Source organism: Panulirus ornatus, chromosome 12 (assembly GCF_036320965.1).
Source record: "Panulirus ornatus isolate Po-2019 chromosome 12, ASM3632096v1, whole genome shotgun sequence".
Classification (NCBI taxonomy): Eukaryota; Metazoa; Arthropoda; class Malacostraca; order Decapoda; family Palinuridae; genus Panulirus; species Panulirus ornatus.
In genome coordinates this window covers 17,406,236-17,418,511 of record NC_092235.1, presented here as the reverse complement: position 1 = coordinate 17,418,511, position 12,276 = coordinate 17,406,236, and the positions used below count along the sequence as shown (strand labels likewise).

The 12,276-nt window shown below is 44.1% G+C and overlaps 1 protein-coding gene across 11 annotated transcripts in view; it reads left to right on the top strand.

The window, feature by feature from the left end:
- tou (bromodomain adjacent to zinc finger domain 2B toutatis) overlaps positions 1-12,276 on the top strand; it is a 1,094,933-nt gene that overhangs the window by 32,244 nt on the left and 1,050,413 nt on the right. For all 11 annotated transcript variants that reach the window (XM_071667371.1, XM_071667379.1, XM_071667383.1 and 8 more), the window contains one exon: positions 2,112-2,256. The gene's annotated coding sequence lies outside the window, so the exon portion shown is untranslated. The remainder of the gene's footprint in view (positions 1-2,111; positions 2,257-12,276) is intronic.

Here is a 12,276-nt window from a genome sequence, read left to right as displayed (position 1 = left end):
CGTATAAGAGAGCTGAGGAGGGTGGTATGCTGAAATGGTTTATCCATCTGGAGGGGCTTTGGTTTCGGTGCACTGCACGTGACAAGCTTCAGAGTGGACTTGAGCCTATGAGGGCTCCTACCCCCCCCCTTTTTTTTGGTCTTCCAAGCGCTACCTTGTGTTGCGAGAAACGACGGACTTGAACAACTGTATGAATTGTTTGCATAAGATGAAGCAGATTGTCTCCGGGAAACGTGTAGTGCTGCTTGTATAGAAAAATTACATGTTAAATAGAATATGAATTACTAAATTGCGATTTCACCTTATATATATATATATATATATATATATATATATATATATATATATATATATATATATATATATATATATATATAAGAGTCCTGGCTGGCAAACGTTTGAAGAGATATAAAACAAATATAGGAAAAGGCATTTTTCACCGGCTTACTCCAGGTTTAAGGAGAGATTACTACGTTGCAGATAGGGATATATAAATATAAAAAAAAGGATTTTCAGTAAAAATGCTAGAAATAGCACATTTATTAAATTCCCGCCTGCTTTGATCTGGAAATGAGAAATTCTTTATTTTTTTCGGCCAGAATTCTTGAATAGTCAGTATTAGAATAATGAAACTCTCGCGGACGGCCGTAATTACATCGTTGGTGAATATTATTATACATGAAATTAATTAGATTTATCCTGTGAAAAGTCAGTTGATTTTCATGATTATGTTTGTTGGTGTTTGTGTCCGTTCTCCCGTTCATGTTGTATTGGTGTGTATCTGTTCTTCTGTTCGTGGCAGATGTCTGTTCTTCTATTCTTGGCTACAATAGTAATGATGGTGTGTGTCTGTCCTGTTCTTGGCTGTCGTGGTGGTATTATTATGTGTCTGTTCCTCTGTTCATTCTGTATTGATGGGTATATGTTGTTCTGTTCATCATGGTATTGATGTGTCTTTTCTTCTGTTCTTGGCCACCATAGTAATGATGATGTATGTCTTTTCTTCTGCTCTCGGCTGTCATGGTGTCAGTGTGTGTTTGTTCTTCTGTCCTTGGCTGTCATGTTGTTATGAATCTATTCTTCTGTTATGGGCTTTCCTGGTGATGGTATGTGTTTGTTCTTGGCTGTCATCGTCTTTTCGTATTTTCCAGTCGTCTCATTTGTGTCGGGTAATGTTCTCCATATGAATATTAATGGCCTCCACCCCACCAGTAATTACGCAAGGTAACCAATCCTTCATGCTACTAACGTGTTCAATGTAAAGGGTAAACAAGCCGCCATCTTAGTTTTATGGCGCGATTTTTCGTCAACTACGAAATTTGCCGAGGATCGTTACGAGAGCCGGGGAAGGAGTGGTTTGAAAGTTGGTCAGTGAGGATGATGGTTCAGTTCGCTGGTGCTTGCTTCAGTCCCAAGCCCATCCCAGACTACCTCTCCCAAGGTGAACTATCAGGCCTGGTTTTCCAGATCAGCTGTCCCAGGCAACTGTCTCAGATCACCTATCCCATGGCCACTATCCCAGATCAGCTGCCCCATGGTCTCTATCCCAGATCACCTATCCCATGGCCACTATCCCAGACCAGCTATCCCATGGTCGCTATCCCAGATCACCCATCCCATGGCCACTATCCCAGATCAGCTGCCCCATGGTCCCTATCCCAGATCACCTATCCCATGGCCACTATCCCAGACCAGCTATCCCATGGTCGCTGTCCCAGATCACCCATCCCATGGCTCCTATCCCAGACCAGCTATCCCATGGTCGCTGTTCCAGATCAGCTGTCCCACGACCATTATCCCAGATCATCTATCCTGCGGCCGCTGCTCTAGATTCCCTATCCCACGGCCACAATCCCAGTCCAGCTACACCAAATGTAGGCCACGTGGACTATCCTTCCACATATTCCCATCCCAGATCCACTATTCCACATCCCAGTGTCCTTAGCCAAGTAACCCAGTGTGCCCCCGCCACAGCATGCAACTAAAACCTTGTCTGTTACTGTCCATATCAACAAATTGCCGGGCCACGCCCAATGTATAATTAAACCTGTGTTTTGCCTTGTAATCACTTTCATGTCAGCGGGTTTTCTTTTCCCCCCTCCCACACACAGAACACCAGCTGGTGCAGCAGCGCGAGCAGCAGCAGCAGCAGCAGCAGCACAGCGGGAACAGCGGCAACGGCAGTAGAAGCAGCAGACTCAGTATTGGCTAACCCAATGTAACTGTTGCCATCTTGTGTTCTCCCAGCACGATAAGGTAAGTTAGCTTTGATAATGGTCGACTGTTTATTGTTATATTTATTTCATGTGATGGAGATAACGTTCAGTATACAGTGCGAGAATATTATGGGGTGTTGATGTGTAGTCCCCAGTAATCTGTGTGTGTATATTGGTCTGTGATAAATTGAGGACGATGTTAAGATGCGATTGGTTGTGTATCCTGTGTTGTGTGTCAGGTCAGGAGTGTGATTGGTCGCCGTTCCTGAGCTACTAAATATAGATTGTGATTGGTTTGTTGATCTGGGGGTCACTGATAGAACAGTGTGATTGGCTGTTGATGATGTGGGATTGCTAATACGGCAGTGTGATTGGTTATTGATAAACTAGGGTGGCTAATGCACTTGTGTGATTTGGCTGTAACGCAGTGTGCTTGTTTACTGATCCGGCAGCAAATCTAATGCTTTTTCGACAGGAAAACGTGAGAAATTAAGGTCGGTAATCTTTGTGCTTTTGAGAGTGAAGTGTGTCAATTTAGTTAATCCCTTGGGCACAACAATACGTCTTATGGGTGTGATGACCTGACCTTTAAGAGTCAGGTCGAATCATAAGCTATCGTACACAGGAAGGGTATAAAAGTATCGTACACAGGAAGGCTATGGAGGTACCGTGCACAGGAAGGCAATGGAGGTATCGTAAACAGGAGGGATGTGGAGGTATCGTACACAGGACGGTTATAAAGGTATCGTACACAGGACGGTTATAATGGTATCGTACACAGGACGGTTATAAAGGTATCGTACACAGGACGGTTATAAAGGTATCGTACACAGGACGGTTATAAAGGTATTGTACACAGGAAAAAAATTAAGGTATCGTATGGAGCCTTTTATCCCACTACGTCAGAGAATGGTTTCCGGCGATGCACCTGCATTCATAACGGTGACGTCATGAGCACCAGGAACGTGTTGACAGCTGCTGTTGGGCCAGATATTATTGTTACTAATTATACCAATACTGTAACTGTTATTGATCATCGTAAAACCGCGACTGCTGGATGCTGTAGCACTCTCGCTGTCTGTGCTTTTATTTCTGCCTTTAGACATTTATTTTGCGGCCACGGCCGCGCGAGCATTGTTACTACGTATGCTAATATAGTTTATTAAAGCTAGTAATGTTTGTGCTTTCTGTATGTTTCATTGTGGGGAAAGGTACAGTTATGTTCCAATGACATTTAAAACGGGTGGTTCGTACTATCAGAGTGCTGGTGGGGGGAACCAACACAAAACGTTTAAAAATTGAGGTATTATTTGTTAATTAGAACTGGAATAACTTAAATTTTTCACTAATTCTTGCGCAAAGCGTAGATTGTGATTCAATAGAAACATAAAAGATTAAATCAAATGTTTGTCATGTGTCAATTTAAATGCCTTTTATTGTTTGAAACTTTTTCAGAGAGTGTGGATGCCAGTATGGGAACATGAATCACACTAATGCTATTCCAATTACCTTACGGTTGGCGGTGCACGATAATCATGATTCACTCGGGTAAAAGATCCCATTGTGTACGATTCACCGGTAGATGATTCTATCGCAAAAATAAAAACCGTTACATTTAGGTCAAAAGGTATAAATATAGTGGCTGCCTTGGCAATGGGAAATTCCTAGAGGTCATAATTTGTTTTTTCCTCAAACGGCTAAACAAGGATATAATTCTCAAATGGCAGTGGCCATGTTTGGCGAACACATTGACAGCGGCACGTTGCCCTGTGTCGGCCTTAATGCCCAGCACAGATTCAAGCCTCGTGTAAACCATCCTTTGTTCACTTTATATAACGTATTTTTCTCTCTCCACTTCCCTTAGGATATTTGAGTTTAAATAGATCTCCGTTTTTGAGGTAGAAATTCGTAGATATAGTGTGAATTTTTGTTCACTTATGTCGATGAAAGGTGTCGCGCTTCACAAGTAGATGTGGCGAAGCTAGGATTAACCCGGCCGTGTTTGGACACACCGGGCGCAGGTGGAGGATAAAGATCACAGAAATCAGTTGGTGTTTTTGTGCAGGAAAGTACACTACGTCACTAGCGTATTATTGCCTGTCGAGAATTACATCATTTCAACATAACCCCTGGGAAAAATCCCCTGGGTATCGATATTGACCCCCTTCCCTCAGCTAGCAGAGGCGACCCGTTTTCTGTGCAGGAACGATTTTTTTTTTTTTTTTTTCAGCGGCATTTTCTGTTAACTGTGGTTAGTGGTCACTATTCCCGTGGGTGACGATGAATGTTGCATGTGTTGTAGTGGTGACGAGTGGCCCGCTGCTGCTGCTGCTGCTGCTGCTAGAGCGCCTGATTTATTATGTCCGTCTGTCCGTAGGGTAGGGTGGAGTGGGGTGGGGTTGCTGGCCATCGTCGTGTATTGGGACGTCCTCCGCCGCCACCAGCACCACCACCTCACGTACCACCCCCCCCCTCCCCTCGCCCCACAATGCCCACCCCGGCCCTACTATGTGACCAATGATTAAGAAATTCCACCATGTCAGCCGCTCATAATTAACAGGAGACAGCGGCATGATGTATTCCAGCCGCGGCCTGCCTGCCTCCCTCCCTTACCTGCTTGTCTCACAGGGCTGCTGCCCGTCCTCTTCCTCCTGCTGCTGCTCTACTGCTGTGATTCTGCTGCAGGAGTTCCAGGTGGTGTGCTAGTGGCGGTGCTGTGTTTCTATTATGCTGCTGACGGAGAGGTTTTAGCTGCTGCTGCTGCTGTTGTCATGGTGCTGCTCATCTTACTCCTCCTCCTCCTCCTCCTACTGCTGCTGCTGCTGCTACGTGTTCTAGATTCATAACTAGATTTGCTGGCCTGCGGCAGACGAGTGGGGCCAGTCCACCTTCTACAGTATTCATCTGGGTGTGCTTGGTGCTCTTTCCTTCTCCGTCAGGTTGTCCGTTTTTGTTGGCCCTCGGGGAGCGGCAGTTTTTTTTTTTTTTTTTTTTTGGACACAGGTTCGAGCCCCTACTTCTCACTTGAATGTCAAGGAATAGACGAAGGTTTTGAGGATTCATTCATCATCCCATTGAGCACGACGGTCAGGTCGAAGGCCACGCCATCATACTATATATATATATATATATATATATATATATATATATATATATATATATATATATAGGGCAAGGAATAGAGTGAATTGGATCGATGTGGTATACCGGGGTTGACGTGCTGTCAGTGGATTGAATCAGGGCATGTGAAGCGTCTGGGGTAAACCATGGAAAGTTGTGTGGGGCCTGGATAAACCATGGAAAGTTGTGTGGGGCCTGGATGTGGAAAGGGAGCTGTGGTTTCGGGCATTATTGCATGACAGCTAGAGACTGAGTGTGAACGAATGTGGCCTTTGTTGTCTTTTCCTAGTGCTACCTCGCACACATGAGGGGGGAGAGGGTTGGTATTCCATGTGTGGCGAGGTGGCGATGAAATGAATAAAGGCAGACAGTGTGAATTGTGTGCATGGGTATATATGTGTGTGTGTATATATGTGTACATTGAGATGTATAGGTATGTATATTTGCGTGTGTGGACGTGTATGTATATACATTGTGTATGGGGGTGGGTTGGGCCATTTCTTTCGTCTGTTTCCTTGCGCTACCTCGCAAACGCGGGAGACAGCGACAAAGCAAAATAAATAAATATATATGTATATATATATATATATATATATATATATATATATATATATATATATATATATATACACTAACAAAGTGCATATGAACGCGCACCTTCATAGAACATACAAACCTCCAACAGGGGTCCCGGGTTCGATCTTGGCTGTTGGAGGTTTGTATGTTCTATGATATATATATATATATATATATATATATATATATATATATATATATATATATATATATTATTTATGGACTTAAAGAGTAGGATATGATTGGAGGAAAGTCTCCGAATGTATAGTTTAAATGGGTGTATATCTGGAGAGTGAGGCATATGTGCAGGCGGATAGGAAGGGAGAGGGGTAGGAGGTTCTCGGTGAGCGTGGGTCCGTCAGGGATGTGTGGTTGTCACCATGGCTCTCTGACGCGGCGCAGCGCACTTCATACGTCGAGTTGAGTGTATTCTGTAAACACTCTTATCGTGATGAGTACCAGAGGAGAGGCCAGCATGGGAAAAAATAATAACTGGTTCTGAGGGCTGTTTGTATCAACCCTCCAGTGAGACCGAGACGGACAGACGGACGTGGGAAAGCAGTGATAAGGCCGCTGGTATATAATATGACGCATGGCGGATGAACGATAAAGCTGGGGCAAGTTGGGCAACGTTATGGTTGGCTGGAACTTCCGAGGATTCTCGTAGATAACCAGGAATGGTACGACCCCCTGAGCACGACCCAAGCTTGAACACGACTCTGCCAGCAGTCCATTTGCGTTTGATGGCAAGGTCAGCTCATCATATCCGAGGGGTCGCACCGTCGCGCACAAAGGTCGTAACTTCGTGTTTTAAGGGTCGACCCAAGTCGTTCTCAGGGAATTGAGATTAGGATGGTTAGATCATCTCATGTGTGTGGAATGAGGCGGGTAGTGAAGATGTGGCTTTGGAAGGCAGAGGAAGAGGAGCAGAGGATTGGTAGAGGTTTATGAGACACGTAGGATATGTGTGTGTGTGTGTGTGTGTGTGTGTGTGTGTGTGCAGGGGCTGCTCAGCTCCACCACGTCATGTGACATTGCTACCATCAGCTGACTATTTCTGATCATATTTAGATTATCCCAAGGGATAGGGGATATAAGAATGCTATCCACCTCCCCCCATGCCTGCCATAGGCAACCGACTAAGAGGCTCGGGTAAGTGATGGAAGGACATTATAGGAATACAAGTAAGTAGTTTTCTTTAAGTCGTCTCTTGGTTAGATTTTGAGCATGTTGACTGCCATGGTCATTAAGGCCGTTAACGTCAAGTTATAACTACAGTTACGATTTTTACACCTTTTTTCAGGTGTTTAAGCTAATTGGACGAAGACCATACATTGCGTCACTACACAATGTAATGTGGTCTGTCCCGGACGTTACCTCACTGAGGCGGGGGAATGATAAGCGTGTGTAAATATGAAGTTAAATTATTTCTTAACTTTATTGGATTGTAACCACTTTATGGTAGACACTTGATTAAGGCAGTATGGCATGTGATTTTCCTTTGTTACCACAGGGAAGCTGGTGTTTTTTTTTTTTTTATTGAACTATAAAGTGGATGGAAAAGTAAAGCACCAATCCATGGTAGGCTCTCGGGCCTGTCGTCAGAGCCATGGACACCCCAAGGTTAACTCGACCCTAGTTACCGTCGGCTGGCCGGCCAGGCCTCTCACAACTACGCTGCTTTACCCTGGCCGAAGTTGGTTACCCATTTATCTACCAACTGCAGGAAGGATGAACAGATGGGTGAGCTGTGTGTCGTCTTCCCGCGCTGGAGATCGAACCCGTGCCAGTTTGTGAGGTTAACCATACCACCACCGAAGCGCCTGCTTTTTCTTTCCAAATAGAATAAAAGAATGAAACATTAGCCTAAATTTAATAAAAAAAAATGAAACAGACTAAATAAAAAGTAATTTCAAAGTCTGCATGTAAGATGCTTGAAGAAAAGTACGAGTTCATCTGGTCTGAGCATAGGATTGAGGGTAAACGAGAGGAGTGCACACGTGATGGCAACACTCGCAGGTGTTGCCATCACGAGGGCATTTCGTTTACTCATTGTCTACCAACTTGTACTTACACCAGCTGGACTCATTTACATGCACGCTCAGCACATAATGCGCAAAATGGAATTTCATCTCAGTGCAATATATGTTTCATTCTTATTTGGTAAATATAGAGAGAAAAAGATGATATTTGTCTACCCTAACATAACTTTAGAATCGTATACTGTCTGGTTTGAGTGTTGTCGCGTTTAATGGTTATCGACGTCCCGCAATAAATCAGGTTTACGTACGTGAGAAATAGATACAACGCTTCGCTTTGTCTCGCTGAAGGTTAGGATTGTCATAAAGTCTGACGATTTTATTTCCCAGTCGGTTTGCAAATGTTTTCTTGTTTCTAGAAATTTCGTAAATATTTTTTTTTATATATAATCTGAGGCCAGCATTGCATCAGATAATATACCTGAGTTTTATTGGATTTTTTATATATAATAAAAGCTGAGTGTGTTTGTGGAACCCAGTTGGTAGTGTGTGTGTGTGTGTGTGTGTGTGTGTGTGTGTGTGTGTGATGTAAAGAGATGTTGCAGTTGAGGGACAGAATTGTGCCATTAACCAAATAGTTGAGCCTCATGTTTTAACTCTCGTATGTGTTGTGGTTTATGTTGACTGGGAAGTGCATGGATGTACGTTAACATTACAATGTCTCAGCACAGTAGAAGCAACGAGGGTTATAGCGTAGATTTGTGACGTATGTACCCACTATATTACCTTAACGATCATAAGAATCTGTGGATGGGTTCCACGTACGTTCGATTTTTAGGCGTTCGTAGACAGTCTTGGTAAATTGGGTGCGGATGTTTTCAGACAGTAATATTAATGAGTATATTTATATATATTTTTTTCTGGTTCGACGAAGTTCATAAAGTTGTGCCACTTAGTGTGACTAACAGACAGGGAACTAACACAGTTCCTTGGGGGACAGTTTTATAGATATTAAAAGTCTTCATGAATATGTTCTTCGCCGAGGGAAGAACTGCCTTCTTGACTCGGGAATGTTGATGGCCGGGAACCATTTTACACTCTCAGTGTCAGTAGGTTGCAGACAGCAGCCGCCCAGGGAAGTATTACCCTCCTGACGTAGGAGTGTTGAAGTGATGGCCGGAACCATCTTACACCGTCCATGCTGAGGTTACTGGTTCTATGAAAACGTCATCACTGGGTTACGCTTCAAACATTGTACTTACACAGGTATCTTATTTACCCATTTTTCCCCACGCTCTTGTACTTTCCACTTTTTCACTTTCCCAATTTTATTTTCACTGAAGAACTCGTGGTTGAGGACTTATTTCCTTGACTGCACCTACACATTGTGTGTGTGTGTGTGTGTGGTTATTTTTTTTTATTATACTTAACCGCCGTCTCCCACGTTAGCGAGGTAGCGCATGGAAACAGACGAGGAATGGCCCATGCACGCACACATACATACATTTCAACGTGTACATTCATATACATACACAGACATATACATATATTCACATGTACATACATATCCATACTTGCTGCCTTCATCCATGCTCGTCGCCATCCCGCCTCACACGAAATAGAAGCGAGGTAGCGCCAGGAACACACGACAAAGGCCACATTCGTTCACACTCGGTCTCTTGCTGTCATGTGTAATGCACCGAAACCACAGCTCCCTTTCCACATCCAGGCCCCACAGACCTTTCCATGGTTTACGTCAGACGGTTCACATGTCCTGGTTCAATCCATTGACAGCACGTCGACCCCGATATACCACATCGTTCCATTTCACTGTATTCCTTGCACACCTTTCACCCTCCTGTATGTTGAGGCCCAGATCACTCAAAATCTTTTTCACGCCATCCTTCCACCTCCAATTTGGTCTCCCGCTTCTCGTTCCCTCCACCTCTTGACACATACATCATCTTTGCCAATCTTTCCTCACTGATTCTCTCCATGTGTCCAAACCATTTCAACGTATTCCTTGCGTGTCGGAGAATGCGACAAAAAAGAGGAGGCTGGAAACCCCCCCTCCCGTTTTTAGTTTTCCAAAAGAGGGAACAGATAAGAGGGCCAAGTGAGGATATTCCCCCTAAGGCTCAGGCGTCTATTCTTAAGGCTACCTCGCTAACGCGGAAACTGGTGATATATATATATATATATATATATATATATATATATATTTTTTTTTTTTTTTTTTTTTTTTTTATACTTTGTCGCTGTCTCCCGCGTTTGCGAGGTAGCGCAAGGAAACAGACGAAAGAAATGGCCCAACCCCCCCCCCCCCATACACATGTACATACACACGTCCACACACGCAAAATATACATACCTACACAGCTTTCCATGGTTTACCCCAGACGCTTCACATGCCTTGATTCAATCCACTGACAGCACGTCAACCCCTGTATACCACATCGCTCCAATTCACTCTATTCCTTGCCCTCCTTTCACCCTCCTGCATGTTCAGGCCCCGATCACACAAAATCTTTTTCACTCCATCTTTCCACCTCCAATTTGGTCTCCCTCTTCTCCTCGTTCCCTCCACCTCCGACACATATATCCTCTTGGTCAATCTTTCCTCACTCATTCTCTCCATGTGCCCAAACCATTTCAAAACACCCTCTTCTGCTCTCTCAACCACGCTCTTTTTATTTCCACACATCTCTCTTACCCTTACGTTACTTACTCGATCAAACCACCTCACACCACACATTGTCCTCAAACATCTCATTTCCAGCACATCCATCCTCCTGCGCACAACTCTATCCATAGCCCACGCCTCGCAACCATACAACATTGTTGGAACCACTATTCCTTCAAACATACCCATTTTTGCTTTCCGAGATAATGTTCTCGACTTCCACACATTTTTCAAGGCTCCCAAAATTTTCGCCCCCTCCCCCACCCTATGATCCACTTCCGCTTCCATGGTTCCATCCGCTGACAGATCCACTCCCAGATATCTAAAACACTTCACTTCCTCCAGTTTTTCTCCATTCAAACTCACCTCCCAATTGACTTGACCCTCAACCCTACTGTACCTAATAATATATATATATATATATATATATATATATATATATATATATATATATTCTACATTTCCCACGTTATCGTGGTAGCGTCAAGAACAGAGGACTGAGCCACAGAGGGAATATCCTCACTAGGCCCCCTTCTCTGTTCCTTCTTTTGGAAAATTGAAAACGAGAGGGGGGATTTCCAGCCGGCCGCTCTCTCCCCTTTTAATCACCTAAGACACGCAGGGAATACCTAGGAGGTATTCTTTCTCCCGTATCCCCAGGGATATATATATATATATATATATATATATATATATATATATATATATATATATATATATATATATATATATGTGTGTGTGTGTGTGTGTGTGTGTAGATAAATAGATAAATATATTAGCTATATGGGGTACGACCCATCTGTTAAAATAAAGCTCCTTATAGCTTCAGAGGAGAGATTACAAATTTTTTATGGGGAAAGGAACTTTTAGGATGACTGAAATATTTTCTTCCCATACTACCCTCATGTATTTGTTTTAGATTTTGTTTATTTACATGGGAGCGAAGAAATACGGGTGAGCAGGTGCTCTCCAGTGAACCATGATACTGCTGTCGAATTTCATAGCCTGAATTATAAATCACAAGTCACTGAGCACCTCGAGTTTCTCTTGAGGAGGGACGCGAGCTGTTGGCGCAGCTTGCATTCCCCCGCTGGACAGCTATGCTGAGGCATTGGAATAGAAAACCGGCTGCTCTCTCGTCCGTTGTTGCTTGGATCAGCCGGGAGCCGAGGTCGCTGAGGAGGTCAAAGGCCTCCATCCCCCAGGGTCACATCGTCTTTGAACCAAGAGGTATTGTGGATCCAGGTCATCGTATTTTGTTCTTTGCTATTCTCTGAAATCTGTGGCACCACCTTGAGTTTCTTAGGTCCTCATTGGATAGGTGTGTATACGATGGTACAGGCGTAGGTGTTGTTGCATACCACCTGCTTGCATCTAACCCAGGCGAATGATAATACGCCGCCCGGCCACTTGCCGCTTCCATCGGGCCTGAGGAGCTGGGATTCTTTCTGCAGGGCAGGTGACCTCACAGTTCCTGGCGCACAAACTTTTGCATCTCAGTGCATGTCGACCATACTGGTCAGCCACTTGTCTGCTGCAGACATGCTGGTATTCGGAGTAGACAGGAGCGGCAAGGTGAAGAGCTGTACCAGCGCGATGAGCATGTGAGTCGAGACAGGTGCCAAGGGAGGAGGCTTGGACGGCGTGTCAGAGGTCCTGACGGTTAGCAAGTCAGAGGTCCTTACGGTTAGCAAGTGGGTCT